At 46.1% G+C, this 12,698-nt stretch overlaps 1 long non-coding RNA gene across 1 annotated transcript; it reads right to left on the bottom strand.

Annotated features, from left to right (window-relative positions):
- Nucleotides 1-1,828: 1,828 nt before the first annotated feature.
- On the bottom strand, nt 1,829-10,711 carry LOC113836578. Its single transcript, XR_003486922.2, has 3 exons — nt 10,462-10,711; nt 2,806-2,898; nt 1,829-1,953 (listed from the first exon to the last, which is right to left on the bottom strand). It is a non-coding gene; the product is annotated as an uncharacterized LOC113836578 (long non-coding RNA).
- Nucleotides 10,712-12,698: the final 1,987 nt, after the last annotated feature.

The raw sequence follows: 12,698 nt of genomic DNA, 5'->3' as shown, positions 1-12,698 counted from the left end.
TGTTGGTGGGAGTGGAAAAGATGTCACTCTTTCAGAGGTGATCCTGCACTATCCATTCATGCCACGGATATTTATGAAGCCAGGATTCTATCTGGCCTGGTATTCAGGGAGAGATCAGGTGCAATTCTACAGATACGAGTGCAGAGATGACTGTACACTAAATCTCAGGGGGGTGTGCATCTCCTGGTGCACTGGGAAGGATGGGATTCGGCTATGGTTCCCATCCATTGCCCTATGGAAGCTTGTTCTGAAAGACATGAGAACCCACACTGAACAACACCCATTACCTAAGCATGAAGGATTTGCTGGTCTGACATACATAGTTTCTGTCTTTTACTGTTGGGATGGAAAGGGACATTCAGAGCAGTTTGATTTGTAAAATAAACTTCACATTTACATTTTAAAATGTGTATGTGTGTTTCTCTATATATCATTAAAATCTAGAAGAGCCAGGTGCTTGGTACAGTTGTATCCTCTGAACTATTCCAGAATCTGAGACAGGAGGATTAAAGTCAGCCTGAGTGACTTAGTTGAGATCTAATTCAAATTTAAAAGGGAGAAGAGGAGCTGGAGATTCAGCTAAGTGGTAGAGAACTTGTGTAGACCCTGAGTTATGACCCCAGTTTCTGCCCTAATGATTCTAAAAGGATATGAGCTCCTGGGAACAAGGTGTTGGTGGTTACCCATAGGTTTTTCTCCCTTCTAGACAGTTCTCTGTGTATCCCTGACTGACCTGGAACTCCATCTGTAGACCAGGCTAGCCTCCACCTCAAAGAATTTGCAGCTTCTGCCCCCCAAGTGCTGGGATTAAAGGTGTACTGCATCACTGCCTTCTTAAGAGTTTATTTTTGATCATCTCCCCACCCCAAACAGGGTTTCTCTGTGCCTTTGGAGGCCATCCTCCAGTAACTCTAGTAGACCATGCTTGTTCTAACTCAGAGATCCACACGTCTCAGCATTCCCAAGCTCTGGGATTAAAGGCATGTGCCACCACTACCCTGCTTTTATTTTTAATCTGTATTTGTGTTTTGCCTGCTGTGTATCTGTACCAGTGTCCATGCAGTACCCTAGGAGGCCACAGGGGTATCATGCTCTGAAAATCAAGTTCCAATCAGTGGGACACTGTGGGAGATGGGAACTGATCCTGCCTGGGTCCTATGGAACAGCTGTTAGTGCTGAAAAAGCTGAACCATCTCTGCAACACAAAATTTATATTTTGTGAGCTTTAGCATTGCTTGAGATTTTTAATGTACATGCCTTACTTTTGTATATTTGAGAGATGTGTTTACAGGGATTTATTTATAGGCAGATGTAAAATTTTCAGAAGGGCTGGGGATATAGCTGAGTGGCAGTGTTTTTGTCTAACGTGTACAAGGCCCTGGGTTCAGTAAGTAGAGCGAAATTTGATCATAGGGTTTCAGTGTATAGCCTGCCTTTCCTGGAACTGTCTCTGTAGATCAGGCTGGTTTTGAAGTCAGAGATGCATCTGCCTTTGCCTTGGATTGCTGGTATTAAGGTGTGCAGCACCATGCTAGACTAGGGCATACCTTCATTTGAGAAGGGCTGGGTAGAGGATCTGAAAGTCTGATTAAGTCCTGCAGTCTCTCCTGTGCCCTGTCCCCTGCTAAGTCAGCTTGACACAAGATAGAGTCAGAGATGCCAGAGCCTTTGAGAAAATACCTCCATGACATTTGGCTGTAGGGCAATCCAGTAGGGCATTTTCTTGACTAGTGATTGATGTGGGGAGGGCCCAGACAATTGTGGGAGACCCCAAGCCCCCCAGCTAATGGTGCTGGGTTTTAAAAGAAAGCAATTTATGACGGCGGTAGTAGCTCACACCTTTAATGCCACACTCTGGGGAAGCAGATGCAGGCAGATCTCTGTGAGTTCCAGGCCACCTTGCTCTTCAAAGAGTGTTTAGGACAGTCTGCACACCTACAGAGAAACCTGACTCTAAAACCAAAAAAAAAAAAAAAAAAACAATTAGTTATTATATTGTCTGCATGCATTTTATTGCATATATGTATGTGTACCATGTACATACCTCAGCCCTCAGTTTTCAGAAGTGGGTGTCCTCTCCTTATTGAGAGCCATCATGTTGCAGACCCAACCCAGATCAAAGGACAGCTGCTCTTAACCCTGAATCACCTCCATCCTGCCCCTCCCTGTCTTTCTTCTTTTTCTTTCTTCTATGATTTTTTGAAGCATAGTTTCTCTATAGCCCTGGCTGCACTAGAATTCACTGTTTGAATGAGGATGGCCTTGAACTCACAGAGATTCCTGCATCTGCCTCCCGAGTGTTGTGATTAAAGGTGTGTGTCACCACCACGTGACTTTTGATTCAATTTTCTATTACTACTACAGTTATTATTATTTAATACTGGCTGACCTGGATCTCATTAGGTAGACCATACTGGTTGTGAATTCACTTAGATTTTCTGAGTTCTGGGATTAAAGGGTGGGGTCACCACACCCTACTCTAACTACTTAAATCCTGCTCAGACCAGGGATTCCCATAGTGCTCTGCTTCATCCTGGTTACTACTTAAAACAACACATCCCACCTCTCAATGCCTCAGACTCAAGCAAGTTCAGCTCCTCTCCACTTCTAGTCTACCTGAGCTCCAGGCTAGAAGACCTAGTCCTGCCCATCTCAGGTGTGTTAACTCTGCCTCCATTCTGAGGCTTTCCTCATAGGTGAGGGAAATTGTAAAAGTCGAGCCCTGTCACTCCTTCCCTGCACACGGAAACTCAGTAACCTCCTTGCCATGACGCCTGATGCCAGGATCCCGGACAGAGTGCTCACCTTGCTCGTCTGCCTGCTTTCTTGCCTGCTCTCCAGTCTCCAACCAGTAAGCGCCAACCAGGTAAGCAAGACTTCTGAACCTTTTGGAAGACCCTGTGGGGCAGAGGTTTGCCTCAGAGACAGTACCTGCCTTATCTTGTCAGGAATTCGTTGTACCCAATGGCAATTAGCAACTTTCTTTCTGTTTTGCTTGGGGAAAGCAAAGGTAGGGAATTTGGAGGGAGTACTGTGGAAATGTGGGCCCCTAGTCTTGGCCAGGTTGTGTTGTTAGTGGGATCTGTCTCCACCGAGAGAACTGAATGGGAACTTTGATCCCTGTTTTAGTAGTGTTTCTACTAGCTTCTCCAATATAATGCAGGAATCTGGGCGAGACATCTGTGCATCCCTGTTCCCTCATGGCTAGTGACCTTGTATTATATGGACCCTCTATGGGAATTCTTCATGTGTACTAGGGAGGAGAGGGCTCTCTGGACTTTTAGATTAGTTACAGCTTGTCCTCGGGTTAGACTTGGCTGCCTGGCCCTGAGCTGGGTGGCCTCTGACTTTCATGGATCAGGGAGGAAAGGTTGTGAACCCTGTCCCAAGCTCTTGTTCCTCATATATAATTCTTAAGTGTCTTGGGTTGGGAGATTTTCCTGCAACCAGAGAGGTGGTCAGAACAAGCTTTTAAATTTACAATCTTAGTTGAAAATCTGTTGTGCAGTGGGGGTGAAGTCCCAAGGCCGCACTTCAGGAGAGTTCATTGGCTGTTGATGTTCACTGGAATTGAAGTTCTCTGACCAAGGCCATGCATGAACCCAGGTTCAAGGCACCATTTACATTCTTGGATCCCAGCATCCTTGTTGACCCCTCTGTGCAGCCCAGGTATGGGCATTGTCAATCTCCCCGAAAGAGCTAATGAATCCAACTTAATACCTCAGTCTATGCTTTCTAAAACTCAGGCTCCTTACCATCCCTCTTCAGATCACCTGGATAAGATGGAAACAGAAATAATGCTGGTCAGGGATATTAACCCTGCCATGAAAATTTTTTACATAGGATATCCCTATATAGATAAGCATGATCTTGAACTCAACAGACATTTGTCTTTACTACCTCAGCTATGACATTAAAAGTGAGTTTGAATTTAAGAGAGGCTGTGTGACCATTGTTACCAGGGCTTAAATGCAATACTAGAGCAGGGTGGTGGTGGCAGCCGCTCATTCCTTTAATCCTAGCACTCAGGACACAGAGACAGGCAGATCTGAGTTTGAGGCCAGTCTGCTCTACAGAGCAAGTTCCAGTACCTGAGAGAGAGAAACCAGGAGAGTGGGGAATGGGCAGAGTCTGAGATTTGGAAGAACAGGGGAAGTAACTGAGTTCCTGGGTGCCTTGCTGTGTCTTTAATTTCTTCCTACACCTGTCCTCACTAAAGAACAGTGCTGCTGTAAGCCTGTGACTGGTTCCCTTGTCTTTGCTCAGAAAATGCTATTGTAATGATCAGTGGCAGAGTCAAAGCCTGGCTTCCCATTCTTTATCTGTTGTGACAGGGTCTAGTCCTGGCTCCTCTACAAATTGCTAGGTAAGCCAAGCTGGCCTCAAACTAACAGATCGACCTGCCTCTACCTCCAGTATGCTGGGATGAAAGGCAAGGACCACCACCGCAGAAAATGATTGTCATTTTAAGTGATGTGGCCACAGAGAGAAGCCTTGAGACATGTAGAAGAGAGTCCTAATTAAGAGCTTAGATAAGATAGAATTCTGAGAGAGGCCCTGTATTCCCAGCAAGGACATCAGGATGAATGGGACAAGAGTGTGTTCAGGAAACTGCTAGAAATGCCTCTACCTTGGACATGGAGAGTTCAGGGGGTGGGGCTTAGGTTGCTTTCTGGAGGTTTTAGAGCCAGGGATCCACACCAGCTGGCTTCCTGGGCCAATCCCCAGCTGTGAGGGTGTGGCAGGGGGAATTACCTGGGAACCAGGTAATAGTGTTCCACACCTTTAATCCAGCAGTCTGGAGGTGGAGACAGGTAGACTTCTGAATTCCTGGCTAGCCAGGGATACATAGTGAGACCCTGCCTGTCTCAGTAAGAAGAAGTGAGGGAGTCAGACATGGTAGTGCATGCCATCAATAAAAAAATGGGGGTTACGGGCAGGCTCCAATCATTGACCATGGACATGGAGCTGGAGGGAGGAAGATTCAATCTGACATGCACTGCCCTAGATATCTGAGAATAGCCTCTTGTTTTTCTTTTTGAGAAAGGGTCTTATTCTGGTATCCAATCAGGCTTCAAATTGGCTATGTAGCATTGAATGATTCTCCTGGCTTCTTGAGTTCTGGGACTGTGGCCATGTACTGCTATTCTGGTTTATGCACACATGATTTATTGCCATTGCTGGAAATTGAACAAATACCTAGTGTGTGCTGGGCAAATACTCTAGACCTGAGACCCAACTCCCCGTTTTTGAGCTCTGACTTCTGATGGGGAATGTACTGTGTATGTCTTATTGATTGTTAAATAAAATACTGTTTGGCCAATGAGAGGGCAAGTAGTCGGGACTAGGAGTCAAAGAGGATTCTGGGAAATGTAGTAGAGAAGTGGTGATCCAGGCAAGAAGGGACATAGCAAGGAGACTCATATTTAAAGAAGGAGAAACATGAATTGTCCCTCTTTTTCCCTCCACTCCTGCTCTAGCGGCACGATGTGATCCACCAGCAAGGAGGGATGCCAATTAGGCATACGATAAGATAAGTCTTATTAAATATATAGGTTTATGATAGTTAAGACGGAGTTAACAGATGAGAATCCTAGTCATTGGCCAAGCAGCATTGTACGTAATACAAGTTTCTGGGTATTCATTTGGACCCTAACTCAGGTGGGCAGCTGGTGTAAAGCTCACATGTGGCGGTGGAGCTCAGGCAGCTTTTGGCGGAAAGATTTAACATAACACACTTCTGCCTGTTTTTCTTCCACAGGTTACAGTTAAATGTGACACCATGTAAGTATGGGACTTAGCTCTAATCAAGCAAGGCTTGGGGTTTGGTGGGGGATAGGTGGTGGTGGTGGTGCTGGTGCTGGTGGTGGGTGATGGTGCTTGTGGTGTTGGTGGTGGTGGTGGGTGATGGTTTGCTCAGATATGCCCTGGAAAAGGAGACAGATACCTCCTCCTCACTCTTCCTACTTTTGATGAAACCATACCCACCCCTCCCACCACCCAACATTGGGAACTGAATGATTGGGGCAGCTCTGTAGCTGCTGTTAATCCCTTACCGTTATGACCTGGAGCCCCACACCTGACCTGTAAGATTTGGTAGCATGGTCATTCTGCCTGAGTAACCCTGAACTCAGGTCTCAAGTCCAGGCCTCAGTTCCTCCCAGTGAATCCAGGATGGATCTGTACCCCACACCCACCAAGGATGACTTGCAACCTGAGGCTATAGGTGTCTGGGGAGGCAAAGATCCTTTGTTCTGACACTTTGGATGCCATCTGTGTCTCCCCATCTCTGTCTGACTTGACCAGAACCTGCCCAAAAGGATTCAGATGCTGTAAGAGTGGATGCTGCCTGCAGAAAGAAACCATTTGGGATTCTTCAAACGACTATTTAAGGTAAGCCAGGGTCAGGCCTTATGGGTACCATTCAGGGCTGGGTCCACCTGAAATAAGATGGGGGTGGGTGATGGAGGAGAGTGGTATAGTCACTCAGGGAGACATCATTCCCTCCCCAGGATCCTGTTTATCGTTTTCCTGCCCATGATGCATCTGTTGTGTGTCTGCGGCCTGATGAAGCACTTCTGTCACAAGTGCACACAGCCAGAGCAGAACCTCAGAAGCACCTACCACGGCTCCCCTAGAGATCTGGGTCCCCACCTTGGATCCCCCACCACCCTATGATCAGGTGAGTCTTTCTGTCCCAATCCTTAGCTTGTTTCATAGCTGGCTATCCAACTTGTTGAAGTCACAGACTGGGGAGAGCTGCCAACCAACTTCATCATTCCTTAGGCAGACATGATGCAAGCTATGTACCCTTTCCCCCCTGCAGGTCGTCATGAAGCCTGTAGAACCTCCTCCTCCCTACAGCCTCAGGCCTGAGGACCCTGCTGGTCCAATGAGAGACACTGACAACACAGCTTATTGAACTACCTCACTCACAAAGTTTTTGGATCAAGCCCAGGACTTGTTTGAAACTTGGGAATGAATGACTCCACCTATCCTACCATGATGTCTCTCATTCTTTGATTTTATTTATTGTTTTTCTCCCCCTTTGCCTCCCCAACTGCTGAGCTGGATCCATGGTCTTTGTCTGAACTCCCAAGCTAAAGGCTCTTGAGGGAGCCTGCAGTGGGAAGCAGAGAATGTTCTGGTGGAATGCAGACCTTGACTGGACAGCTCTCTCTGCCATCCTACAGAAGCACTTGTGTACATGGAGGAGACAGGAGACTGAACTGCATAGACTCTAGCTCATGTTCCAGACAAGATCCCACTGTACCTCCACAGCCAAGCACTAAACAATATTGAAGTTACACTGACTAGTCTCTGCCTCTGGCTGGGTAGTCACCAACTGCAATGGTGACTGAGTACATGGACCACCTGCCTAGGAGCATGTGGTACAGCTTGGCACTCTGACTTGCACTCAGGTGAGACAGTGAAGACATACTGTAGATCCTGGTGCCTTGCTTTGGGGCTCGTCAGGGGTGCTAGCTACCTCCACTTCGTCCTTGTGTTTGCTATGTTGCTGCAGTGGACTCAAGGCCAGCCTTCCTTTTCAGACACTAGAGAAGTCCCACAGCTGGGTTTTGACCTGCAGCAATAGGTCACCAGAGGTCACCTGCCTGTCACTCAAGATAGTATAAGGCTTTTAGTTTCTCTGCAGCTACAGTGGAGTGGCCTGAAGAGAGTGGCTTTTCCCAAAGTTCAGTGCCTGCAATAAATTGTTTTCTTATTTTTAATGTTCATTGGTGTTTTGTCTCCATTTATATCTGTGAGGAAGTTGGGCCCTCTGGAACTGAAGTTACAAGTGGTTGTGAGTTGCTACATGGGTGCCAGGAATTAAGCCCCTGTCCTCCGGAAGAGCTGCCAGTTCTCTTCACAGCTGAGCCATCTCTCCAGTCCCTGAAAGGACTTCTTTTGCCACTTCAGTCAGTACTGTTGGAGGGAGTGGAAAAGATGTCACCCTTTCAGAGGTCATCTTGCACTATCCATTCATGCCACGGATATTTATAAAGCCAGGATTCTATGTCTGGCCTGGTATTCAGGATCAGATCAGGTGCAATTCTACAGATAAGTGTGCAGAGATGACTGTACACTAAATCTCAGGGGGGTGTGCATCTCCTGGTGCATTGGGCTGGATGGGGTTCAGCTATGGTTCCCATCCATTGCCCTATGGAAGCTTGTTCTGAAAGACATGAGAACCCACACTGAACACCACCCATTACCTAAGCATGAAGAAGGATCTGCTGCGCTGACCTACATAGTATCTGGCTTTTAGTGTTGGGAGGAAAGGGGCATTCAGGGCAGCTTTGGTATGTAAAATAAACTTCATCATTATATTTTAAATGTGTTTGTGTTGTGTTGTGTGTGTGTGTGTGTGTGTGTGTGTGTGTTTGTTTCTACATATCAATAAGATCTAGAAGAACTAGGTACAGTTGTACAGTCCTATCCTCTCAACTAATCCAGAATCTGAGGAAGGAGGATTAAAGTCACCCTGGGTGACTTATTTGAGATCTTATCTCAAAATTTAAAATGGGGAAGAGGCGCTGGGCATTTAGCTCAGTGGTAGAGAACTTGCCTAGACCCTGAGTTAGGGCCACAGTTCCTGCCCTAATGATTCTAAAAGAATATGAGCTCCTGGGAGCAGTGTGCTGGTGGTTAGGAATGCTTTTTTTTTTTTTTTTTTCCCCTTCTAGACAGTTCCTCTGTGAATCCCTGAGGGTACTGGAACTCTTCCTGTAGACCAGGCTATCCTCAATCTCACAGATGTTCCTGCCTCTGTCTCCCAAGTGCTGGGATTAAAGGTGTGCCACATCAAGCTAGGCTAGGATATACCTTCTGATTCCTTTTAGAGAAGTTCTGAGTAAAGCATGTGACAGTTTGATTAAGCCCTGCAGCCTTTCCCGTAGCCTGTCCCTTGTTAAGTCAACTTGACACAAGCTAGAGTCAGAGAGGGGAGAGCACTATGAGAAAATACCTCCATAACTTCTGGCTGTGGACAAGCCTGTAGGGCATTTTCTTTTTTCTATTTTTTTAATTATTTATTTATTATGTATAGTGTTCTGCCTGCATGTCTGCTTATCAGCCAGAAGAGGGCGCCAGATCTCATTATAGATGGGTGTGAGCCATCATGTGGTTTCTGAGAATTGAACTCAGGAATTCTAGAAGAGGAACCAGTGCTCTTAACCTCTGAGCCATCTTCCAGCCACGAGCATTTCTTAACTAGTGATTAATGTGGGGAGCGCCCAGGCAACTGTCCGTTACCCATCCCTGAGCTCCTGGTCCTGGGTTTTAAAAGAAAGCAATTTAGCCAGGTGGTAGTGGCACACACCTTTATCTCACACACTCTGGAAGCAGAGGTGGGCAGACCTGTGTGAGCTCCAGTCCAGCTGGGTTTTAAAGAGAGTTCCAGGACAGTGTCCAATCCTACCATGAAACTCTGTCTCAAAATAAAAAAAAATTAGTTATTTTCTGCATGTATTTTATTGCATATATGTATGTGAACCTATAGCTCAGTGGTAGAGAACTTGCCTAGACCCTGAGCATGTGCATACCTGGTGCCCTCAGATTTAAGAAGTGGGTGTCCTCTCCTGATTAGAGCCATCACGTTGGAAACCCAACCCAGATCCATGGACAGTTGCTCTTAACCCCTGAGTCATCCCCCCCCCCCCACCCTCCCAGTCTTTGTTCTTTTTCTTTTTCTTTTTTTCTATGGATTTTTGAAGCATGGTTTCTCTGTAGCCCTGGCTGTCCTGGAATTCACTGTTTAAACCAGATGGCCTTGAACTCACAGAGATCCTGCTGCATCTATCTCCTGAGTGATGGGATTAAAGGTGTGTGTCACCACCACGTGACTTTTTTTTTTTTTTAAGTGAGAAGTTTTATTAGAAAGGGGGGAAACAAAGAGAAAAGAGACAGAGAGAGGACAGAAGAGAAGAGGAAGACAGGAAAAGTCCTGTCTGGCCCAGGGAAACAACGGAAAGAGCCCACGTGACTTTTTGATTCAATTTTCTATTACTACTACCATTATTATTATTTAATGCTGGCTGGCCTGGATCTCATTATGTAGACCATACTGGCTGTGAATTCACTGAGATTTTCTGAGTTCTGGGATTAAAGGGTGGGGTCACCACACCCTACTCTAACTATTTAAATGCTGCTCAGACCAGGGATTCCCACAGTGCTCTGCTTCATCCTGCTTACTACTTAAACCAAGGCATCCCACCTCTCAATGTCTCAGACTCAAGCAAGTTCAGCTCCTCTCCAATTCTTTTCTACCTGAGCTCCAGGCTAGAAGCCTTAGTCTGGCCCTACTCAGGTGTGTTAACTCCGCCCCCATTCCGAGGGTGGGCCCCATAGTTGAGGGAAGTTGTAAAAGTCGTGCCCGTCACTCCTTCCTTGTACACGGAAACTTAGTAGCCTCCTTGCCATGACGCCTGATGCCAGGATCCCGGACCACGCGCTTACCTCGCTCTTTTGCCTGCTCTCCTGCCTGTTCTCCAGTCTTCAACCAGTAAGCGCCAACCTGGTAAGCAAGTCTTCTGAACCTTTTGGAGTACCCTGGGGAGCAGAGGTTTGCCTCGGAGACAGTCCCCATCTTACCTTTTCAGGAATTCCTTGTAACCACTCTCAACTAGCAACTTCCTTTCTGTTTTGCTTGGGGAAAGTGGAGGAAGGGACCTCAGAGGGAGACTCTGTGGAAACCTGGCCCCCTAGTCTTGGCCATTTGTTGTTGTTAGTGGGATCTGGCTCCACCTACAGCCCTGAATGGGAACTTTGATCCTAGTTTTTGTAGTTTTTTTAACTTAGCTTCTCCTCTATATGGCTGAGGAATCCGAGGTCTTGTGTGTCTGGGCTAGGCTTCTGTCCTTCCATGTTCCTGCGTGGCTGGTGACCTCCTCTGGGACTTCTTCATGTGTACTAGGGAGGAGGAGGCTCTCTGGACTTTTTCGAATAGTTGCAGTTTGTCATCCAGGCACACCTGGCTGCCTGGCCCAGGGCTTGGTGGCCTCTGACTTGCATGGTTCAGGGAGGCAAGGTAGTGAGCCCTGCCCCAAGCTCTTGTTCCTCACATCCAAATTCTTTTTATTTCCATTCATTTATTTAGCTCATAAATAAAGTCATGCACAATTATGATACAGAATACAGTATGTTCATAATGGCATGGCTAAATTAAACCAATTAACATGTTATATCACACATATTCATCATTTTTGTTTTGAGAACACTTAAAGTATACTATCTCACAACTTTTAAAATATAGCATATTGTTATCAACCATATTTATCATGCTCTCAGTAGACCTCAAGACTTCACAGAGTCCATGCCTCCTGTCCAACTGCAGTTTTATATCCTTAAACCAATTGTTTTCCCATTGTTAAAAGATCCACATTGAAGCCTAATAGCCACAATTCTGTTCTCTGTTCCCATGAGTTCATCATTTCTAGGGTACACATAAAATTGAAAGTGTGTGACATTTGTCTTCCAGTGTGTCACTTATTTTTTAAGTGCTTATTTTTAAGTGCTTTGGGTTGGCAGATTTTCCTGCAAACAGAGAGTTGGTCAGAACAAGCTTTTAAATTTACAGTATTGGTTGAGAATCTGTTGTGCGGTGGGGGTGAAATCCTAAGCCTGCCCATCAGGACATTTCACTGGCTGTTGAAGTTCACTAGAATTGAAGTTCTCTGTCTAAGGCCATGCATGAATCCACGTTCAAGGCACCATTTACATTCTTGGACCCCAGCACCCTCTGTTGACCCCTCTGTGCAGCCCCAGGTATAGGCATTGTCAATCTCCCCGAAAGAGCTAATAAATCCAGCTTAATATCTCACTCTATGCTTCCTAAAACACAGGCTCCTAACCATCCCAGATCAGATCACCTGATTAACAGGGAAACAGGAATAATCCTGGTCCAGGTTATTAACACTGCCATTAAAAATTTTTACATAGGATATACCTATATAGATAAGAATGGTCTTGAACTCAACAGAGGTCTGTCTTTCCTACCTAACCCAGGCATTAAAACTGGGCAGGAACTAAAGTGAGGCGGTGTGACCACTATTACCAGGGCTTAAATGTAATACTGCAGCGGGCTGGTTGTGGTGGCTCATGTCTTTAATCCCAGCACTAAGCACACAGAGACAGGCAGATCTGAGTTTGAGGCCAGTCTGCTCTACAGAGCAAATTCCAAGACCTGGGGTAACACAGAAACCAGGAGAGTGGGGAGTGGGTAGAGTCTGAGATTTGGAAGAGCAGGGGATGTGACTGAGTTCCTGGGCCCCTTGCTGTGTCTTTAATTTCTTCCTACACCTGTCCTCACTAAAGAACAGTGCTGCTGTAAGCCTGTGACCGTCACTGGTTCCCTTGTCTTTGCTCAGAAAATGCTATTGTAATGATCAGTTGCAAAGACAAAAGCTGGCTTCCCATTCCACATCTGTTGAGACAGGGTCTAGTCCTGGCTCCTCTACAAATTGGTAGGTAAGCCAAGCTGACCTCAAACTAACAGATCCACCTGCCTCTGCCTCTTATGTGCTGGGATTAAAGGCAAGGACCACCACAGCTGGCAATGCTTGTCATTTTAAGTAAGGTGGCCAGAGAGAGATACCTTGAAGACATGTAGAAGAGAGACCTAATTAAGAGCTTAAACAAGATGGAATTCTGATAGAGGCCCTGGATTCCCAGCAAGGACCTGAAGATGAATGGGA

The sequence above is a fragment of the Cricetulus griseus genome, chromosome 7 (genome assembly GCF_003668045.3).
Source record: "Cricetulus griseus strain 17A/GY chromosome 7, alternate assembly CriGri-PICRH-1.0, whole genome shotgun sequence".
In the NCBI taxonomy this organism is placed as follows: domain Eukaryota; kingdom Metazoa; phylum Chordata; class Mammalia; order Rodentia; family Cricetidae; genus Cricetulus; species Cricetulus griseus.
The sequence above is the reverse complement of the archived record's forward strand: the minus strand, read 5'-3'. Positions and strand labels throughout refer to the sequence as shown.